The sequence below is a fragment of the Gigantopelta aegis genome, chromosome 6, assembly GCF_016097555.1.
Source record: "Gigantopelta aegis isolate Gae_Host chromosome 6, Gae_host_genome, whole genome shotgun sequence".
Classification (NCBI taxonomy): domain Eukaryota; kingdom Metazoa; phylum Mollusca; class Gastropoda; order Neomphalida; family Peltospiridae; genus Gigantopelta; species Gigantopelta aegis.
Genome location: NC_054704.1, coordinates 72,647,490 through 72,671,034, shown reverse-complemented (window position 1 = coordinate 72,671,034; position 23,545 = coordinate 72,647,490). Strand labels below are relative to the sequence as shown.

Here is a 23,545-nt window from a genome sequence, read left to right as displayed (position 1 = left end):
GTTTAACGGCAACAGTAGAGCACATTGATTTATTCATGATCAGCTATTGGATGTCAAACATATGGTAATTCTAAAATAGTCTTAGAGAGAAAACCTGCGACAGTTTTTTTATTAGTAGCATGGGATCTTTTATATGTACCAAACCGGCCTCAGTGGCGTCGTGGTTAGGTCATCGGTCTACAGGCTGGAAGGTACTGGGTTCGGATCCCAGTCGAGGCATGGGATTTTTAATCTAGATACCGACTCCAAACCCTGAGTAAGGCTCAATGGGTAGGTGTAAACCACTTGCACCGACCAGTGATCCATAACTGGTTCAACAAAGGCCATGGTTTGTGCTATCCTGCCTGTGGGAAGCGCAAATAAAAGATCCCTTGCTACTAATCGGAAAGAGTAGCCCATGTAGTGGCGACAGCGGGTTTCCTCTCAAAATCTGTGTGATCCTTAGCCATATGTCTGACGCCATATAACTGTAAATAAAATGTGTTGAGTGCATCGTTAAATAAAACATTTCTTTCTTTCTTTTTTATATGTACCATCCGACAGACAGGATTGTACATACCGGTACATGTAACATGACCCTTTGATATACCAGTGCACTGGCTGAAAACAAGGAATATCCCAATGGGCCCACTGACAGGGATCAACCCTAGACCAACTACACATCAGGTGATTTGCTTTACCACTGGGTTAAATCCAGCCTGCTGCAAAGCATGAAGGTGTTGTTTTTTCTCTCTCTCTCTCTTTTTTTTTTTATATCAAATTCAGTCTACTTTGTGAAAATAAAATTATGCGAGAGAGAAGCAATATATATACATATATATATTAATTACAAACTTTATGAATTTATACGATTTACTGTATTCTGATTGGCTGACGTCACTAAAAAAACCCAAGCGTTATCCTTCCATAAACCTCATAAAAATACGTCATCACAGAAGACCAAGATCGATTGGATCTATTTTTAGCTGGATGGGCGAGAAGCCCAATGACCCAGTTCGGTGATTGTTTTAAAAATAGAACAAGGAAGTAACCTGTTTTCTCGATTAAAAAAATAAGGGAAACTGGATGAGATATTCATGTTATAAATTAAAAAAAATTACAATATATTTTTTATTTGTTTTTATTCTGTTAAAAAAAACCCCAAAACATCCAATAGTATGTATACATGTATTCCTACGCTTATTTACACAACATGGCTGACAGTAAGAACGAAAGAAATAATTTTTTAGTGTTTTAAGGTACACTTCTTGTACTGTTTGTAATTATAAGAATTGTTTCTCATTTTTTAGGAATTTATCGATGTATAAAAGTCACAAATGTAGTATAAAATCGCTTCGCTTTTATACATCGATAAATTCCTAAAAAATGAGAAACAATTCTTATATATATATAGATATATACATGTGTATATATATATATTATATATATATATATATATATATATATATTACAAAAGAAAACAAGTGTACAGTATATATGTATTTTAAAAATTTTTTTAAAGAATTAATTATCCTTATATATATATATATTTTGTTTTTTAAATGCCAAATCCCCCACAATAATTCACATCTGAACAATCTATTCATAAATCTATTTATTTTATTTATTATACCACTTCTTGCACTGAAGTATCGGGAGAACAAGAATGTGTGATTTTACTGTTTGGTTCTATTTTTAAACTATACCAGGAAGACAGATCAATTTGACAAAGAGGCAATTATAAAACTAGGAAGAGAATCTTGAAAACCATATAGAACCGGATAGGAAAAAGATACATACAGTCAAACCTTCTCGATAAGACACCATTACCAAACAAAATGGCTGTAGTAAAATATGTTAGCTTTTGGCCTAGCATGCAGTAGCAGGAAGCGAGTAGCCATTGGTGAAGCCAGAATTTTACATTGGAGGTGAGGTTGAAGGGGGGGAGGGGGGGAGACATCCACACTGGGAAGGGGCAACCGCAGTGTATACAAGTCATGTTATAGGGAGACAGGAACATTTAAAAGGTGGTGGTGGTGGTGGTGGTGGTGGTGGTGGTGGTGGGGGGGGGGGGGAATAGGTGAGAATGGGGTTGGAAAATGGTGTTATTTAAATTGTTACATTTTAATGAAAGTTCCTAAAATTTTAGATTAAAATTCCTACATCTTATCATTTTAACCCTACACCTATCTCTAATGTTGAATAATGTTAAATAATTGGTATCTCTCCCTGACATCACCTATGTTTCTGGGGATAAGAAATATTAAAAAGAAATAATAATGAAAAAAATAATAACTGGGGTTCAGTATATCGGCTGTAATAACATGACATATCATCGGAATATTTTGTGCCTAATACACACACAACCATGCCATTTAGAATGTTATTTCATTCAAAATGTATAACAAAGGAAAATGCAATATGATAACACAATGTGCATCACTTTAGGACATTTTTTATTTTGTCGCTGATACAGAACAAAAGAAGTGCTGCATAGGCAGACTATATTAATGTACTGGTTTTAAAAGGAAAATGTTTCACATTTCGTTGCATAAGTAAGAAAACCTTACACCTGCTCTTTGTTTTTTACCCCAGGAAACAACAAAAACTGTTTTGTTGTAAGCTGTTTTAGTGTAAGATATGGCTCTTAGGAACTAAAACATTCTTAAAATGCCTTTATTCTTTACTGGGGGGTTTTCCATCACCTCAAAACCATTTTAAAATTCAGCAACAATTTATGATCTACATAAATTACCACATATTCGCTCACGTATATTAGTTTGACATAGCTTATGAAGGCCCCTTTCTATTTTGCCAATACGTTACAAGTGAAACTGTATTAAATAGCTGTCGAATACAGGCATCACCACCATCATAAAATACCTACTATCGCAACCATAATGTTTTTCTATGATTACTAGCCTGTTGCACAATGTGACATAGCTTACTACATGTATCATGAAAAATTATCATGAAAAATTGCAATAATTAATATAGAAAGTTACAGTAAAAGTTTGGTTTCGTTTAACAAAACCACTATAAAGCAAATTGATTTATTAATCATATTGTCTATTGGATGTCAAACATTTGGTCATTTTGATTGATTGATTGATTTCAACTTATTTTCGTGCTTATATCCAATTAAGGTTCAAGCACGCTGTCCTGGGCATGCACCTCAGCTATCTGGGCTGCCTGTCCAGGACAGTGGGTTAGTTGTTAGTTTGTTAGTGGCTAATGAGAGAGAAGAGGGTGTAGTGGCCTTACACCTACCCATTGAGCCCTTAAGAACTCGCTCTGGCTTGGAGCCGGTACCGGGCTGCGAACCCTGTACCTACCAGCCTGTAGTCCGATGGCTTAACCACTGCGCCACCGAGGCCGGTGGTAATTTTGACATATAGTCTTAGATAATAAACCCGCTACATTTTTTCATTAGTAGCAAGAGATCTTTTATATGCCTTTGATATACCAGTTGTGGTGCACTGGCTGGAACAAGAAATAGCCTAATGGATCCACTGATTGGGATTGATCCTAAAACGGCTTTACCACTTGGCTATATCCCATCTTTAACTAAGGTTCTTTATTCGTGGAATAGGGCCCAGATGGCTGTTCAACAATAGGTTTAACTAGATGTACTATTTTCATGTCCTTTTTTAGAACAAGATGTTGCAAAGTACACTTGTCATTCCATCCGGCATCAGCCTATACTTGAGACAGGTCCAAATCAAGGCAGACAGGGATCAGTTTAATAGTTACTGTCTGTCTGTCTCTGTCTGTCCATATCTGTCTGCCCACCAATCCTGAACATACTCATATCCAAAAGAGGTTGAAGCAAATCTATTTTGGGCACATGTATTTATAGGAGTGTTGTTATTAAAGGGACAGACCCTAGTTTTTAAACACTAAGGTATATTTTTCACCTAGTTTCAACCCGTAAAAATGGACACTAAGTTTGTAACTAAACCTGTAACAAATTTAGATACAAGAGTGAAACACGAGTCTGTGACACAGAAATACCCTTAAAAATAGACTAAAACGCGACTCCATAACCATTACTTCTCAGAAGCACATGCGTTTTTAAAAATATGATAAATGCATTTTGTGATATTAGAAACATCAGGATGACCAGAAACACTGGATAATCTAAGCAATAAAATATAAGTAATGTTTGATTTCAGTGATCATAAATGGCTCTAATAGTGAAAAATATGCTTTCATGTTTAAAAACTGGGGTCTGTTCCTTTAATTAAGTGCTAATACTGTCTGTGGCTATCTGCGAGTCAACTGAACTGATAGAGATTGAAAGTTAAAAGTTTGTTTTGTTTAACGACACCACTAAAGCACATTGCTTATTATATATTTTTTTATTAATCATCAGTTATTGGATGTGAAACATTTGGTAATTTTAATATATAGTCTCACAGAGGAAACCTGCTACATTTTTCATTAGTAGCAAGGCATATTTTTTACTATTATAACCATTTTTGATAACTTAAATCATACTTTACTTAGATTTTATTGTTTAGATATCAATTTCCGTACATTCGAAGTGTTTTTGGTCATCCTGGTGTTTTTAATATAACAAAATGCATTTCTCATATTTTTAAAAATGCATGTGTGTCTGAGAAGTAACAGTTATGGAGTCGAGTTATAGTCTATTTTCAGAGGGTATTTCATCATTTCAAAGTCACAGACTGTGTTTCACTCAATTGTAACTTTATCCAGATGTGTTACAGGTTTGTAGATTAACTAAACTTAGTGTTAATTTTCACGGGTTGAAACTAGAGTATGTCCCTTTAAATTAAAACATGAGCAAATAGAGAACTTTTTATTCCCAACACTTGTATACTTATATCTTCTTTATCACCTATCTTCAGTTATAAAGATTGATTATTTATGGGAGCACCCCAATGAATCATACACTTAAAACCAGAGTCCATAACCATAATAAAAAAAAAAAAATCCTTAACAACACCATTAGAAGATATTGATTTATTAATCATAGGCCATAAAATGTCAAATATTTGGTCAATGTGACAGTCAGAGGATACCCACTATATTTTTCTATTAGGCAGCAAGGATGTTTTTGACATGCACTTTTCCCAGACAGGACAGCACATACCATGACTTTCAATATACAAAAACAAGAACACCAAGTATCTCAGGCGAGTGCTCTACCAACTGACCTATATCATGCCTCCTCATTGTAATTATTGACAGATTTCTACATCCCGCACACACTATATTAACTGTAGCTAATAGGTAGAACCTGCATGTTGTCAAATTCATTGTTTCTAATCTACATAACTATTATGCATATGATACACATACGCACACATATATATATATATATATATATATATATATATATATATATATATATATATATATATATATATATATATATATATATATATATATATATATATATATATAAACCACTAAAGCTGTTTTCCATCAAAATTACTATTACCGTACAAATAACTGCAGTGTGATGTGATAATATTACAACCAGTAAGCATTAATTTTCTTCATTAGCTCAGTCTAAGCCCAGCTATTGATGTGGACTAGAATGGGAAACGGATGTTGATGGCAGTCATTAAAGAGATACCAGACAGTCTTATTGCCCTCACAAACACACTACAAACAGCTCTGAGCCATCATCATACATCCACTTCTGTCAGAGTGAAGCTCTGTCAGTTATTAAACATGTCATTAGATGCTCCGATGGCCACCAATATTCTGTAATTGACTTCATATATTCCAGGGCGAGATTTCACTCAGTCGGTTGAGTGCTCGCTTAAGGTGCTTGCATCGCAGGATCAAACCACCTCGATGGATCCATTCAGCTGACTGGGGTTTTTTTTTCCTCGTTCCAACCAGTGCACTACAACTGGTCAAAGGTCGTGTTATGTGCTTTTCTGTCTGTGGGAAAGTGCATATAAAAGATCCCTTTCTGCATTAGAAAAAATGTAGTGGGTTTCCTCTGATGACTGTCAGATTTACTAAATGTTTGACATCCAATAGCCAATGATTAATTAATCAATGTGCTCTAGTGGTGTCGTTAAACTAAAAAAAAATTTCATATATTCCAATGAACTATAGCACACACTTTCAATAGAACTGAACCATTTACTGTTAACAATTTTGGTCAACAATATTGAAAAGAATATACATAATAAATATATATTCTTTAAAAGATAAATTGTTATTACAAAAAAGCCAGGTACTAATAACCTACAAGTAGCTGGCAAAATGAATCGCTTTTTGTTTATTAGCAGTCAAAGTTGCTATAATATTTTGGACCTACATATAATCTGATTTCAAAAACAAAATAACACAACAGACATCAAGACACCTACTTGTTTAGTGTCATTTCATTTCAACTTATTTTCATGCTTATATCCTATTAATGTTCAAGCACGCTGTCCTGGGCACTATCCTCAGCTATCTGGGCCGTCTGTCCAGGACAGAGGTTAGTTAATTGTTTGTGGTTAGTGAGAGAGAAGAGGGTGTAGTGGCCTTACACCTACCCATTGAGCCCTTAAGAACTCGCTCTGGGTTGGTTGTGTTTAGTGTTGTAGCTTTCCTAACACGTATCTGTTGTTTTATTTTGGCATAATTAAGACTGTACATCACAACAATTTTGCAGTTGACAAGTTGAGTGTTTTTTGGTTCTTTGCCAGAAATGTTTTATTATTATTTTCATTTTAACATAACAATGACACATTAATCATTGTGTTTTTATTGAACATATTCAATTGTTTTGCTTAAATTTTATACAGGAAGTATAAAATCATTTGATAATGAATATTTATTTGATAATGAAATATTACAATTTGAACAGAGTGAATAATGCAGAACCTTTCTGAATGAAAGAAAGAAAGAAATGTTTTATTTAACGACGCACTCAACACATTTTATTTATGGTTATATGGCGTCAGACATATGGTTAAGGACCACACAGATTTTGAGAGGAAACCCGCTGTCGCCACTACATGGGCTACTCTTCCGATTAGCAGCAAGGGATCTTTTATTTGCACTTCCCACAGGCAGGATAGCACAAACCATGACGTTTGTTGAACCAGTTATGGATCACTGGTCGGTGCAAGTGGTTTACACCTACCCATTGAGCCTTGCGGAGCACTCACTCAGGGTATGGAGTCGGTATCTGGATTAAAAATCCCATGCCTCGACAGTACTGGGATCCGGACCCAGTACCTACCAGCCTGTAGACCGATGGCCTAACCACGACGCCGGTTTTAACATAACAATGACACATTAATCATTGTGTTTTTATTGAACGTATTCAATTGTTTTGCTTAAATTTTATACAGGAAGTATAAAATTATTTGATAATGAATATTTGATAATGAAATATTACAATTTGAACAGAGTGAATACTGCAGAACCTTTCTGATTGAATGCAGAACATAATGAAACACTACAAAATTACCATTAAAAGTTCACTTCACCTATCTTTATCAACCTTCTCACCTTTCTCCTTGAAAGGAAGAACGAAGGAAAGGGTTTATTTTAACCACGCACTCAACACATTTTATTTATGGTTAAGGACCACACATATATTGATGAAACCCGCTGTCACCACTTCATGGGCTACTCTCTTCAATTAGCCACAAGGGATCTTTTACATGTACCATCCCATAGACAGGATAGCACATACCATGGCCTTTGATGTACCAGTCGTGGTGCACTGGATGGAGCGAGAAATAGCCCAAAGGGCCCACTGACAGGGATCGATCCCAAACCGACCGCGCATCAAGCATCAGTGCTTTACCACTGTGCTATGTCTTGCCCCCTTGAAAGGAAGAAGTCATCTGAACACATTTTAACTATGTCTGTTTGGTGTATGTGGTTATTTTCACAATTGATTGTGAACGAAAAAGAAAGAAACTCAATGCCTCCACATAAAGACTAGTTCTACCGAAAAAGCAGTAAGGGATCTTTTGTATGCACTTTCCCCATAGACAGAAGATTACATACTACAGACTTTGATGTACCAGTTGTGGGTCACTGCTTGGGATGAGGAATAACTCTAGTCCACTGACAGGAACTGATCCTGCAACCCACTGCACCTCAGGCTTATATAGCTATCGATCCCTGAGCTATAAGCCTATTCCCGAGGAAGCCAAGTGTTTGTTGTTTGCTTATTTTCATGCTTATATCCAATTAAGGTTTAAGCATGCAGTTCTGGGCATACACCTCAGCTCTGTCCAGGATAACTGGGTAGTTGTTAGTTGTTGGTCATTGGTGAGCGAGAAGTCAGTGAAGTGGCCTTATACATGTACCTAGCCATTGAGTGGTCAAATTTGCTCCAGGTGGGAGCCAGTACCTACCAGCCTTGGTCCCATGGTTTAACCACTGTACCTCTGAAGCCAGTAGAGAAGCCTTAGCCTGGACTAAGTTTTATAATAACAGGGCCAGAAATACTTTACAGTGTTAGAGCAACAAGTACCTTTAATATTACACTGTATTCAGAAACACAAAGCCTGCTATGTAATTATCTTTCTTGACTGAATTTCTGTCCCGGGTCGGGTCACTGGCTATCCAGTGACGGGACCCAGGACAGACATGCACGAAACGCTAGTGGTATATGAGCTTGTTAAAAATATTGCACTTGGACTCTTGACTGAATGAGTTACCTAACTTCCTCCTCTGACAGTGAATCATGGGAAAACTAGTCAGGCTAAAATGAAAGGATTGCAGGCATTGACAATATTAAGCCAAGCGTGAGGCAACCCCTGTGCATGTTACCATAATTACCGCTCCATCCAGTGCACCACGACTGGTATATCAAAGGCTGTGCTATGTGTAGTAACCCCTGTACATGTTACCATAACTATCGCTCCATCCACTGCACCGCGACTGGTATATCAAAGGCTGTGCTATGTGTAGTAACCCCTGTACATGTTACCATAACTATCGCTCCATCCACTGCGCCGCGACTGGTATATCAAAGGCTGTGCTATGTGTAGTAACCCCTGTACATGTTACCATAACTATCGCTCCATCCACTGCGCCACGACTGGTATATCAAAGGCTGTGCTATGTGTAGTAACCCCTCTACATGTTACCATAACTATCGCTCCATCCACTGTGCCACGACTGGTATATCAAAGGCTGTGCTATGTGTAGTAACCCCTGTACATGTTACCATAACTATCGCTCCATCCACTGCGCCACGACTGGTATATCAAAGGCTGTGCTATGTGTAGTAACCCCTGTACATGTTACCATAACTATCGCTCCATCCACTGCGCCACGACTGGTATATCAAAGGCTGTGCTATGTGTAGTAACCCCTGTACATGTTACCATAACTATCGCTCCATCCACTGCGCCACGACTGGTATATCAAAGGCTGTGCTATGTGTAGTAACCCCTGTACATGTTACCATAACTATCGCTCCATCCACTGCGCCACGACTGGTATATCAAAGGCTGTGCTATGTGTAGTAACCCCTGTACATGTTACCATAACTATCGCTCCATCCACTGCGCCACGACTGGTATATCAAAGGCTGTGCTATGTGTAGTAACCCCTGTACATGTTACCATAACTATCGCTCCATCCACTGCGCCACGACTGGTATATCAAAGGCTGTGCTATGTGTAGTAACCCCTGTACATGTTACCATAACTATCGCTCCATCCACTGCGCCACGACTGGTATATCAAAGGCTGTGCTATGTGTAGTAACCCCTGTACATGTTACCATAACTATCGCTCCATCCACTGCGCCACGACTGGTATATCAAAGGCTGTGCTATGTGTAGTAACCCCTGTACATGTTACCATAACTATCGCTCCATCCACTGCGCCACGACTGGTATATCAAAGGCTGTGCTATGTGTATAATCCTGTCTGTGGGATAGTGCATATAAAAGATCACTTGCTACTATTAATGGAAAAATGTAGTGGGTTTCCTCTCTATGACTATATGTTGAAATTACCAAATGTTTGACATCCAATGGCTGATGATTAATAAATAATAAATCAATGTGCTCTAGTGGTGTTGTTAAACAAAACAAACTTTACTTTACAATAAAATACTGACATGGTATTACCAATGGTAGCATGTACACATAGCAGTGCTAAGCCTTCCTTTAGTCAACTGATAATTTTTATACAAAGTTGCTATAACATTTAGTATTTGGCTAATATATATATTTTTTTAATATTAGCTATTTTGTATCATATTTCAAAGAAATACTCTACATATCTGAACATTCAATGAAACAAAATGATCCCAAACTGACCACGCATCAAACGAGCGCTTTACCACTGGGCTATGACTTGCCCCCTTGAAAGGAAGAAGTCATCTGAACATTCAATGAAACAAAATGATTCCCAATGTGAGTCCTGATATAGATAACAACACATTGTGTACAGTGACTTTAAAAATACTAGTACTAGATTCTGATTAGCCAAATACATTAAATTAAAGGTGTTAAATTCATGATAAAAACCTTTGATTTCATTAGGCTGCCATATTCATACAGGAATATGAACAGGTGTTTACAAATAAGCATCATTGCCAGATAAAAAAATTATTTTCTTTTTGTTTAACAACACCACTAGAGCACACTGATTTATTAATTATCGGCTATTGGATGTCAGACATTTGGTAATTTTAAGTCATGGTGCACTGTCTAGAATGAGAAATAGCCAAATGAGCTCACCAATGGGGATCGATCCTAGACTGACTGTGCATCAAACAAGCACTTTACCACTTGGTAACAGCCGCCATTCTCTTAGAGATAAAACCTTATATATGACATCGGTATGTTTAGGACATATTTGACACCAAGCGCAAATTGTTCATAAAAAAGACAGAAATGGCAAGAAATCAAATATAAATGTAGCCTGTACCTTTATATTACTTTGATTAGTAGCATATAATTGAAATTTTTGTCCGACAAATATAAAAGAAATGACAGAATATTTCCTACTTAATTATTTATTATTAACATGCACTGACCTTGGCATTTCAATCTTTATATCTCCATTACAGACTAGCAGAGATGCCCCACATGTTCACTCTCATCTAGCCATGGTAGAATGCAGATAAACATACTTTGATGTAATTTAAGAGGTAAGGTAGGTTATTGTGGACTTAACACAGCTAAATACTGCACTTAAAAAAAAAAAAAAAACCCACATTTTTATAGGCCCAAATTCAATTCACTTTTATTATCATACTGCCTAGATAAGCACAAAGATGTAAGGTGCGACTGAATGTTCGTGCTAAGAGTCGACTTCCTGGATGAGACTTTTTGTCTCTTTATACCATTGTGAGTCATTTCTTATTTTTTTCCATCCGTATATATACTGATGGAAATAAATAAAGGAACACACAAATAGTACCAGATAATACTGACTGCAACCAAAGCCACCACCCAGAGTACAAGGAAGTTAACTGTGTTACTGGTAGACATATACCCACAGTACTGACATTCAGTCCCACAGCCACCACCCACAGTACAAGGAAGTTAACTGTGTTACTGGTAGACATACCCACAGTACTGACATTCAGTCCCACAGCCACCACCCAGAGTACAAGGAAGATAACTGTGTTACTGGTAGACATACCCACAGTACTGACATTCAGTCCCACAGCCACCACCCAGAGTACAAGTTAACTGTGCTACTGATAGACATACCCACAGTACTGACATTCAGTCCCACAGCCACCACCCAGAGTACAAGTTAACTGTGCTACTGATAGACATACCCACAGTACTGACATTCAGTCCCACAGCCACCACCCAGAGTACAAGTTAACTGTGCTACTGATAGACATACCCACAGTACTGACATTCAGTCCCACAGCCACCACCCAGAGTACAAGTTAACTGTGCTACTGACATACCCACAGTACTGGTCAGTCCCACAGCCCCACAGTACAAGGAAGTTGACTGTGTTACTGGTGGACATACCCACAGTACTGACAGTCAGCCACAGCCACCACAGAGTACAAGGAAGTTAACTGTGTTACTGGTAGACATACCCACAGTACTGACAGTCAGTCCCACAGCCACCACCCAGAGTACAAGGAAGTTAACTGTGTTACTGGTGGACATACCCACAGTACTGACATTCAGTCCCACAGCCACCACCCAGAGTACAAGGAAGTTAACTGTGTTACTGGTGGACCTACCCACAGTACTGACAGTCAGTCCCACAGCCACCACCCAGAGTACAAGGAAGTTAACTGTGTTACTGGTGGCCAACCCACAGTACTGACATTCAGTCCCACAGCCACCACCCAGAGTACAAGGAAGTTAACTGTGTTACTGGTGGACATACCCACAGTACTGACAGTCAGTCCCACAGCCACCACCCAGAGTACAAGGAAGTTAACTGTGTTACTGGTGGACATACCCACAGTACTGACAGTCAGTCCCACAGCCACCACCCATAGTACAAGGAAGTTAACTGTGTTACTGGTAGACCTACCCACAGTACTGACAGTCAGTCCCACAGCCACCACCCAGAGTACAAGGAAGTTAACTGTGTTACTGGTGGACATACCCACAGTACTGACAGTCAGTCCCACAGCCACCACCCAGAGTACAAGGAAGTTAACTGTGTTACTGGTGGACATACCCACAGTACTGACAGTCAGTCCCACAGCCACCACCCAGAGTACAAGGAAGTTAACTGTGTTACTGGTGGACATACCCACAGTACTGACAGTCAGTCCCACAGCCACCACCCAGAGTACAAGGAAGTTAACTGTGTTACTGGTGGCCAACCCACAGTACTGACATTCAGTCCCACAGCCACCACCCAGAGTACAAGGAAGTTAACTGTGTTACTGGTGGACATACCCACAGTACTGACAGTCAGTCCCACAGCCACCACCCAGAGTACAAGGAAGTTAACTGTGTTACTGGTGGACATACCCACAGTACTGACAGTCAGTCCCACAGCCACCACCCATAGTACAAGGAAGTTAACTGTGTTACTGGTAGACCTACCCACAGTACTGACAGTCAGTCCCACAGCCACCACCCAGAGTACAAGGAAGTTAACTGTGTTACTGGTGGCCAACCCACAGTACTGACATTCAGTCCCACAGCCACCACCCAGAGTACAAGGAAGTTAACTGTGTTACTGGTAGACCTACCCACAGTACTGGCAATCAGTCCCACAGCCACCACCCACAGTACAAGGAAGTTAACTGTGTTACTGGTGGACATACCCACAGTACTGACATTCAGTCCCACACCCACCACCCAGAGTAGAAGGAAGTTATCTGTGTGACTGGTAGACATACCCACAGTACTGACATTCAGTCCCACATTACATCTCTGTATTGTACACAGACATAACTACTTTAATAGCGAGTTAAATTTGATCTTAGATACCATGTGCTCCCTTATTTCTTTCTATCAGTGTGCATATATATATATATATATATATATATATATATATATATATATATATATATATATATATATATATATATATACACACACACACACATGCACACACACACATACATACATACAGTGGACTGTCTAAACCGGATTCTGTGTAATCCTGATCTCTGCGTAAACCGGTCCATTTCTAAAGCCCTGTCCAGCTACCATTTATCTCTTAGGTATAAATCTCTGCCTAATCCGTAAATCTGTCTACTCCGGACTTCGGATCAAAAATCAAGAACAAAAGAACCATTCATGTATTAATTACCTCTCTCTATTCCAGATTGGGACATTCCTGAGTTTTCTGCACTCTTTAAGATGTTATCGACTAACAAAGACTTTTTAACGACTGTAATTACATATCAAATATAATGTTCTGCCTAAAATATTAGTGGCTGTATATTAAACATGTTTCTGATCGTTCTACTATTTGTACCAGGTTAAATTTAATTTTATTTCTTAAAATAAAAAATTTCGTACGTACGAAATTATTTGAAGACAACATCCAGTTTGGGCTTCCTACAAATATTAAGACGACCAGAAACACACTGAATATACAGACACTGATATTCTAAACAAGAAAATATATTTAATATGTAAGTTTAATCGTCGAAATATTTTATTTTTCGAAAACATCTTACAATGCAGCAAACTCAGGAATGTCCCTTTAATTAGTTGAACAATGATAGTCAATTGCCAAGTAAACAGGACGTCGTCACAAGATCAAATACAAAATGTAATCGCACTCATGTGAAGTTTACTCTTATTGCGATAGGCCGTTAGATCAATTGGATTAATATTAGTGTGTGTGTGTGTGTGTGTATTTTGTGTTGTCTTATTTTATTTATAATGGTGGAGCAACCCCAAAAACGGCAACGTATCGAACTTTCGTTAGAAACTAAAGTCAAATTAATACAAGAATTTGATTCAAATCCAGTCAAAACAGAAAGATTTAGCACAAAAATTTTAATTCGTATGTACGAATAAATAATGTTTTAGGAAATAAAATGAAATTTAACCTAGTACAAATATTAGAACGACCAGAAACACGTTTAAAGTTCTGCCACTAATATTTTATGCAGAAAAAAATTACAATCGTTAAAAAGTCTCTGAATGTCCCTTTAAGTATATTTTTTATGTCTGTGAAATAATCGATTTGCAAGTCTGGCTTGTATGACTGCGTTTCCCAACCATCCATGGGTTCAAATGTCATTGTTGATTGCGAGTTGTCGATCATTCAAGAACCATAACTCTGGATGAACTCTGTCTAAACCGGTCTTCTATGTAAACCGGACTATTTTGATGGTACGAAGTGAGTGAGTCCACTATATATATGTATGTGTATATATGTATGTGTGTATATATATATATATATATATATATATATATACACACACACACACAGTGAAACCTGTCTATACTGTATCTGTATAAACTGGAATCCTGTCAAAATTGGACAAGTTTCAAATCTAAAACGTGACCTTTTAAACACGGGTGGGCGAGACGTAGCTCAGTGGTAAAGTGCACACCTGATGCACAGTTGGTCGAGGATCGACTCCTGTTGGTGGGTCCATTGGGCTATTTTTCATTCTAGCCAGTGTACCATGACTGGTATAATCAAAGGATGGTGCATATAAACGATTCCTTGCTATTAATGGAAAAATGTAGCGGGTTTCTTCGCTAAGACTATACATCATAATTACTAAATATTTGACATCCAATAGCCAATTATTAATAAATCAATGTGCTCTAGTGGTGTTGTTAAACAAAACAAACGTTAAACACCGGATCCTGTATAAATTGGATAAATATCAGGTCCTGGCGTGCTCCGGTTTAGACAGGTTTCACTGTATGTATCTGTTTGACAAGGGTATTAGATTTCAATCTCATTTAGATAGCTTACATGATGCAATAAGCTCATCGGTAGAGCACTCATCAGAGGTAAACTATTCAAAGAACAACCTTACTCACTAGATCCAGTGGGTTGTTTCCAGTGCCACCCAGTGGGTTGTTTCCAGTACCACCACCCATGGGTTATTTCCAGTCCCACCCCATGGGTTATTTCCAGTCCCACCCCCATGGGTTATTTCCAGTCCCACCCCCATGGGTTATTTCCAGTACCACCACCCATGGGTTATTTCCAATTGCATCCAACGGGTTCTTTTCAATGCCATCCAATGGGTTCTTTTCAGTGCCATCCAATGGCTCTTTACTAGTGTATCAAAGAACACAGTCTGTGCTTTCTTATCTGACAAAAACACTATAAAAGTTGCCTTGCTGCCATTCAACTTTGTACTCTTGTATGGCCCTTCCTGCCCCGGAGTTGGCCATGGCGAGGTCAGAGACTGAATCCGGGGTAGGCGTGCCTGAACCATAAGGATGTGGGCACGTTAATACAGTCCCCATTCCCATACTCTTGTATCCTGTCTGTGGGATGGTGCATATAAAAGATCCCTTGCTACTAATGGAAAAATGTAGTGGGTTTTTCCTCTCTAAGACTATATGTCAGAATTACCAAATGTTCGACACCCAATAGCTGATGATTATGAAATCAATGTACTCTAGTGGTGTCGTTAAACAAAACAAATTAACTGTTTTCATACTTACAAATCAATCCTTTAACCGATGGTGATCTGTGCCCTTCTGTTTAACAATCTGAATATTGTGTGCTCTACAAACAAATATTGCCTAGCAAATATCAGGATGTTGTAAACTATTCTTGACATTGGCAGGTGACTATGGATAAGGACTTGGGTTTTCGATCTGTGACAAATAATCCATTAATATAGTTTATCACCACGTGTGAGGCGTGTGTGATCTAGGTAAGATTGTAGAGTAAAAACCTGATGTTTAGAATTGAAATCTCTTGATGCAGTCACTTAATTGTTTGATTTTTCTGCCATCCCAGTCAGTGTACAATGATAATTGGTATATAAAAAGCATGGTATGTGCTTTCCTGTCTTGAGAGAAAGTACTTATAAAGATCCCATGATGCTCTTGAAAAAAATGTAGATTTCTTTTGAAGACTGTGTGTCAAATTTATCAAATGTTTGACATCCAGTAGTCAATGAACAAACACATTTATTGTTGTCTCACCACTGTTAAAGAATAAGGTAATGATCATTAGATTTTGGCTAGCACTTAAAATATTATTTTGCAATTTATCAGGTGACAAACTAGACAGTTTTACCCCCATGTCTCTTTATCAGTAACATTAATAAAAGTTTAAAAGTTTGTATTGCAATTTATCAGGTGACAAACTAGACAGTTTTACCCCCATGTCTCTTTATCAGTAACATTAATAAAAGTTTAAAAGTTTGTATTGTTCAACAACACCACTAGAACTACTACACTGGCTACTGAATGTCAAACTGTTGATAATTCTGACATAGTCTTCAAAGAAACCTGCTACATTTTTCCATTGGCTGCAAGGGATTTTTTATATGCACTTTCCCCACTGATGGGACAACACATACAGCAGTTTCTGATAGACAAGATGAGGGGCACTGATTGGGATGGGAAGAAACCCAATCAAAGAATAGGTCCACCAATGGAAGGAAGGAAATGTTTTATTTAACGACACACTCAGCACATTTTATTTACAGTTATATGGCGTTGGGCATATGGTTAAGGACCACATAGATATTGAGAGAGGAAACCTGCTGTCGCCACTTAATAATTCATAGGTTACTCTTTTTGATTAGCAGCAAGGGATCTTTTATATGCACCATCCCACAGACAGGTTAGCACATACCACAACCTTTGATGTACCAGTCGTGATGTACTGGCTGGAGCAAAATGTTTAGATTCAACCCGTAATAAAGTTTACCAAATCAGTTATTGACAATTTTAAGAAATACAGAGGCATATCAATTTTATTACTAGTAGATGATAATTCACAGACACATGCAAATTTTATTTTAATTACCTAATTAAAGTTTAGATATTCAATATTAATTAAAATTATGAAGAAAATTAAAACTCCAAAATATCTTATTAGTTTGCAAAGAATGTTCTAAAGAATTAAATTTCAGAAGTACATGTACAGTAAAACTTCTCTTAAATGGACACCCTCGGGACCAAGTAAAACGTCCGTTATTAAGAGGGATCTGGTTTAGAGAGGTTCTCTTCTGTACAGATATTGAAAAGGGGCCACACAAAATGTCTGGTTTTGAGGGAATTCCTGTTTACAGAGGAATGGTTATTATGGTTTTAAAAGGTTTCACTGTATCTGATCAAAACTCATTAAAAAAACCACATTAACAATATTCACAATTTCTAAAATATCTATTAATTTGTGAAGACTGCCAATTGTGAATAATTATAATAAGTTTGACTGTTTCTGAACTCTCTAATCTAATCAAAACTACTCTAGAAAATAGAATTTCAAAATTTCAATTTAAAACAAATTAATAAAATTTCTATTCCTTGGGAAGATAGGAGATCTATGCTGGACAAATCTGTATTACAAAAGCTTCAGTGACAAACATCCTAACAGAGTTAAAGCCGCAGACCCTAGTTTCAACCAGTGACAGACATCCTAACAGAGTTAAAGCCGCAGACCCTAGTTTCAACCAGTGACAGACATCCTAACAGAGTTAAAGCCGCAGACCCTAGTTTCAACCAGTGACAGACATCCTAACAGAGTTAAAGCAGCAGACCCTAGTTTCAACCAGTGACAGACATCCTAACAGAGTTAAAGCCGACATCCTAACAGAGACCCTATTTTAAAGCCGCAGACCCTAGTTTCAACCAGTGACAGACATCCTAACAGAGTTAAAGCCGCAGACCCTAGTTTCAACCAGTGACAAACATCCTAACAGAGTTAAAGCCACAGACCCTAGTTTCAACCAGTGACAAACATCCTAACAGAGTTAAAGCCACAGACCCTAGTTTCAACCAGTGACAAACATCCTAACAGAGTTAAAGCCACAGACCCTAGTTTCAACCCGTGAAACTAGACATTGAGTTTGGTTAATCAACAAACCTGTAACACATTTGAATAAAGTTACAATAAAGTAAATCAAGTGAAAAATACACTGTAGTGTGTAAAATTTACCTGATCAAACATGTTAAGAGTACATCAGTAATTCTATTTAGAGCTGGAGTTCTGTCTCTTTTTGTCTTCACATCTTTACAACTGTGTAATGTATACCTGAACAAAACAGCTGCCCAGACTAACAGAAAATTATGATGCTTTACTGAAGCCTCTTACAGGACTCTTCTGAACAGCAAGACGGCTATAATAAGACGATCGCCTTACGCAAACGAGGAAATTAGGCGACATGCCGCCGGCTTCTTATACAGTCTTAACAAGCAATCAATGAAGATGAAAGGTAGCTGCTCTGTGACCAGAGTAAAAAGAAGTAGAGGTAAAGTGCTCGGAGATTCCTATGATATTTAATGGTTGACTACACCTTAATGGTTATGAAGGTCACAGCAGTTACTTCATCAGCTCTCAAGATTAACAAGCGGGACGTAAACACGGCAACCATTCATTCAGCTTGGGAGTTTAAATAGCGTGAAAAATCTGGTAAATTGCTGATGATGTTTACCAGTGCATACGAGGCATGATAAATATACCATGATTGCTATAAACTTGTATGTTGACTATATATATATATATATATATATATTATACCCATAGGTGACAATGGTAATATAAATATACTGAACAAAAAAAGAAACTTCCAATTTGTACATATAGTATTTGTTGTGTTAAAGAATTCATTATGTAATGAAATTATATAGGTAGTATTAGCCTTGAGCTGTATTATCAGGATTCATGAATTTTATCGATTATTTTTGCACTGTTAATCGTCGACAACGTGAAATTCAATTTGCATGTGCATGCATGGTTCGACATGTCCCTTGAAGTATTCGGTCAATTTATTTTAGTGGTCTTACTGACATTGTTGTCAAGTGAACGAAAACGCTTCAAAATTTGTCAAAAAATTTATGTTTTTTTTACATTGTAGCATTTTTAGTATGCCAAGACTACCCAATAATTTAAGCGAACGGGTGATTGGCATGCTTGATGCTGGCATGTCGACAGAAGACGTTGCAAGGCATGTTGGGAGTTCTAGTCGAGCGATACGAAATCTTTGCGTAAGATTTCGAACGACAGGAAGCACCAATGACTTGCCACGTCATGGACGTCCGCGTGTACAACGCGTGGTCAAGACCGCTATATCATGAACACGCATTTGCGCAATCGATTCCAAACTGCCACTGCTGCTAACACACCTGGGCTTCATAATAACTGAATCAGTAGGCAAACTGTTCATAATCGTCTGCGGGAAAACGGTTTACATGCACGACGTCCTTACGTCGGATGCGTTTTAACGCAACGTCATCGTCTAAATCGTCTTAATTGGGCACGTGTACACACTCGTTGGATAAGGCGATGCTGGAATACCGTTCTTTTTTCGGATGAATCCAGATTTTCTTTACAACGTGGTGATGGCAGGGTGCGCATCTACCATAGGAGAAATGAACGCTATGCTGACTGTTGTGTTCTTGAACGAGATTGTTTCGGGGGTGGGGGTTCTGTCATGGTCTGGGCAGCCATTGCCCATGGTTATCGTTCACCACTAGTCGTCAATGATGGCAATTTAAATGCTCAACGTTACCATGATGACATTCTCGCTCATCACGTCATTCCTCTGTTCCATAATAACGCCAGCATCTCGATTTTTCAGCATGATAATGCCAACTCTCATACAGCTAGAGACACTGTAAATTTTCTTAGGACAAATAACATTGATTTCATTGATGACTGGCCCGCTAAAAGTCCTGATCTCAACCCCATCGAGCATGTCTAGGATAGTCTGGACAGACGATTGAGGGTCGTCCCAACCCTCCCGCTAACGTCAATGAACTTCGTCAAGCGCTCATTCAGGAATGGAACAATATTCCACAGGCAGAAATCAACACTTTAGTCAATTCTATGCGCCTGCAATGCACTGCAGTGTTCAATTCAAGAGGTGGTCATACCCGTTAGTAAGTGGGTGTTTTTTGTTTTAACCCCTACCACACTTGGTCAAAATTGGTCAAAATTTCTCCCAGTTTCTGTTAACCTATGGCCATGATTTTTGCACCAAACGATGCATCATGGAACACTCTTTAAACGCATTTATAACAATTATTCCCCCGGTTTGTTTTCATCAAGTTATGTTCAAGCAAAGTTTGAACAATTTTGTAAATAAAATAAAAGGTTCTAGTACAACCATTTTTTATGCAAATGTTTATTATCACATACATTTGTAATAGGAAAAACATATTTTTAAAAATTTTCTCACCGATTTGTGTAATTATACCAGTATTATTGGAAAAGTTAGCAAAAAAAAAAATTAAAAAAAAAAAAATATAGCTGGGGCAAATTGTGACAGTTGATCTAGCAATGAGAGAAGAAACCTGGTGTCCTCACAAACAAGCCCATAAATGGTGGGTGTGGATTATGGGTGTATATGTACAATCCTCATGGCAACACACTATTAGGTCCACTTTAGAAGAAAAACAACATTATGAGACCACTGCTAAAGCAATACATGTCCCCTACTGAAGTAATGTTTTTCTTATCTCTTAAATTCAATTATAAACGGCCATACTTCTGTGAAAAGTGGGTAAATCATCATACACGTTAAACTTGATCAGAAACATTTGGTAATTAATGACATATAAAGTTTGTTTTTGTTTAACGACACCACTAGAGCATACTGATTTATTAATAATCGGCTAATGGAGTCAAACATTTGATAATTATGACAAATATAGACATAAGAGAAAACCACCTACATTTTTCAAATTAGTAGCAAGGGATCTTTTATATGCACCATCCCACAGACAGGGTGGCACATACCACGGCCTTTGATATACCAGTTGTGGTGCACTGGCTGGAACAAGCAATAGCGCAATGGGGCCACCGACGGGGATCAATCTCACACCGACCACCCATTGAGTGAGCACTGTACCACTGGGCTACGTCCCACCCCTTGGGTTCATAGGATCAAACCAGCTTAGTGGACTCATTGATTATTTGTTTTTTCTCTCATTCCAACCAGTGTTCTTTGACTGGTATATCAAAGCCCATGGTATGTACTATCCTGTCTGTGGGAAAGTGGATATAAAAGATCCCTTGCTGATGGTCATTAAACAAATCAAACTTTAACTAATGAAAAAATGTACTAAGTTTCCTATCAGACTACGTGTGAAAAATTACCAAATGTTTGACATCCAATAGCATTTATGATTCATAAATCAACGTGCTCCAGCGGTGTCATTAAACAAAATAAACTTTTAATTTTCAGTCGACATGAAACCCATCACACCTCTGGCAAGAACTACGCTGAACTAGCTGGTATATCCTCCTCATTTAGAAAAAGGATCGAAACATCAATTCAATTTCTCTCGATTCGTATGTACAACTAGAATGTCTGTCTGCATCATCCTAAAAGATCAATGTGATAAGACAGGCCCCGACACACAAGGTGATGTGATTGGCATCTACATTTCATCCACATTCAAACTGAACAAATACTTTTATAATAAAGGTAAACTAAATACAGTTGTTCTTCTTCTTCTTCTGCGTTCAAGGCTTCAAGCTATAGCTGATCATGCTTTAGATTTGAAGTCCGGTTGTGGTGATCCATGGGGACAACACCACTTCGATATATCCATCTGTTTCATGATCATAGAGCTTGGTGCATGTACAGACATTTCCTTTCGGTTCCACGCTAATGCTTAGGCTGGAATTTTTTTTTTACTTGTTTCCTATTACATGCTGGAAAAATATAGGGTAGGTAGGTAGGTAGGAAAAACATTTTATTTTGGAAAATAATTTTATTTATGGATATTAAATAAAGGTGTCGACTACCAGTATCCAAAATAACCTCTGCATGTATAGAAATGCATTATGCAAACCAACAATACCATTCATCACAGTGTTTTCCCTAGAAATGAAGTAAGGCATGGTATAAAGTGATGTTTTGGGGGCATATTTTATGTGCAGTTTTAAATATAAGGGCTTTTTTTTCCATTATACAATTTTCAAAAGAACAAAAACCTTATGGCCGTTTTATTTTCTATATCTATTTCATAACTTAATTAAAAAAAGGAAATATGTAGTACTATCCACATAGGTGTGTTTAAAGGCTTCTTTTTACATGGGCAACTTATAAAAGGCAAGGCATTTTGATTTTGAGGGCAACATGGTGCTAGCCTATCAGTGGGAGAGTACATACAAAAGACCCCTTGCTGTTTAATAATAGGCAGAAGGTTTACTCTCATACTAACTCTTAACTTCTGTATGGTCTGGACAGAATTGGTTGAACCTTAATTGGATAGAAAACCAGTAAATAAGTTATAACAATTTCTTTTAATGAAAACTGACAAGAAGGGTTCTATATTTATCTGTCCAACAATAACATTTAAAAAAAATTTTTTTATGAATATTATCTTTGCTAGTGTATCTAAGAAATGGTAGACTTACCAATTTTATAATTTGCAATGTTAGTTTTATTCTGTATGCATCCAGTATTAAAGTACACACTTGGTTTGAAGCAATCAATTGGTCCAATGAATAGAAATGCAGTACAAATGCTCAGGATGCTCAAATGAATGCAAAAAAGTAAAGTTTGTTTTATTTAACGACGCCACTAGAGCACATTGATTTTTATCTTTAATATCATCGGCTATTGGACGTCAAACACATGGTCATTTTGACACTGTTTTTAGAGGAAACCCGCGAAGTTCCCAGTGACCACTTACAAAAAATAATGAAACGCATCGAGATCTTACTGACATATTTAATCATTTGATTTGGCAGTAAACTCCATCAGTATCGGTAAACATTCCCTCCCCTAGTTTATCAGAAGGTCACTAAATTTCTACAAGGCCAGTTTGTCACTGGAGTAAATCATTAAATATAGTTATTATTATTATTATTATCATTAATCGGAACACCTCGCTACGCTAGATATAGAGTAAATCAGAAAAGATCGCATATATTCATGAAAACAATTTTCCGACTCTTCACCCGATATCTCACGAAAGTTACCGCACTTCAATTTGAAGGGAAGTAACTCCATCAATCAATTGTTAGAAGAAAACATTTCGTGG

At 37.6% G+C, this 23,545-nt stretch overlaps 1 protein-coding gene and 1 long non-coding RNA gene across 4 annotated transcripts in view; one reads left to right on the top strand and one right to left on the bottom strand.

Annotated features, from left to right (window-relative positions):
• Positions 1–23,545, bottom strand: part of LOC121374068 (beta-1,4-mannosyltransferase egh-like) — a 103,324-nt gene that overhangs the window by 5,654 nt on the left and 74,125 nt on the right. Inside the window, exon 1 of one of the 3 annotated variants that reach the window (XM_041500967.1) lies at positions 10,978–11,063. The exons of the other annotated variants lie outside the window; for them this stretch is intronic. The gene's annotated coding sequence lies outside the window, so the exon portion shown is untranslated. Of the gene's footprint in view, positions 1–10,977; positions 11,064–23,545 lie in introns of those variants that run through there. 3 annotated transcript variants of the gene reach the window in all.
• Positions 543–22,129, top strand: LOC121374069. The gene is made up of 3 exons (XR_005958183.1): positions 543–666; positions 11,011–11,091; positions 21,736–22,129. It is a non-coding gene; the product is annotated as an uncharacterized LOC121374069 (long non-coding RNA).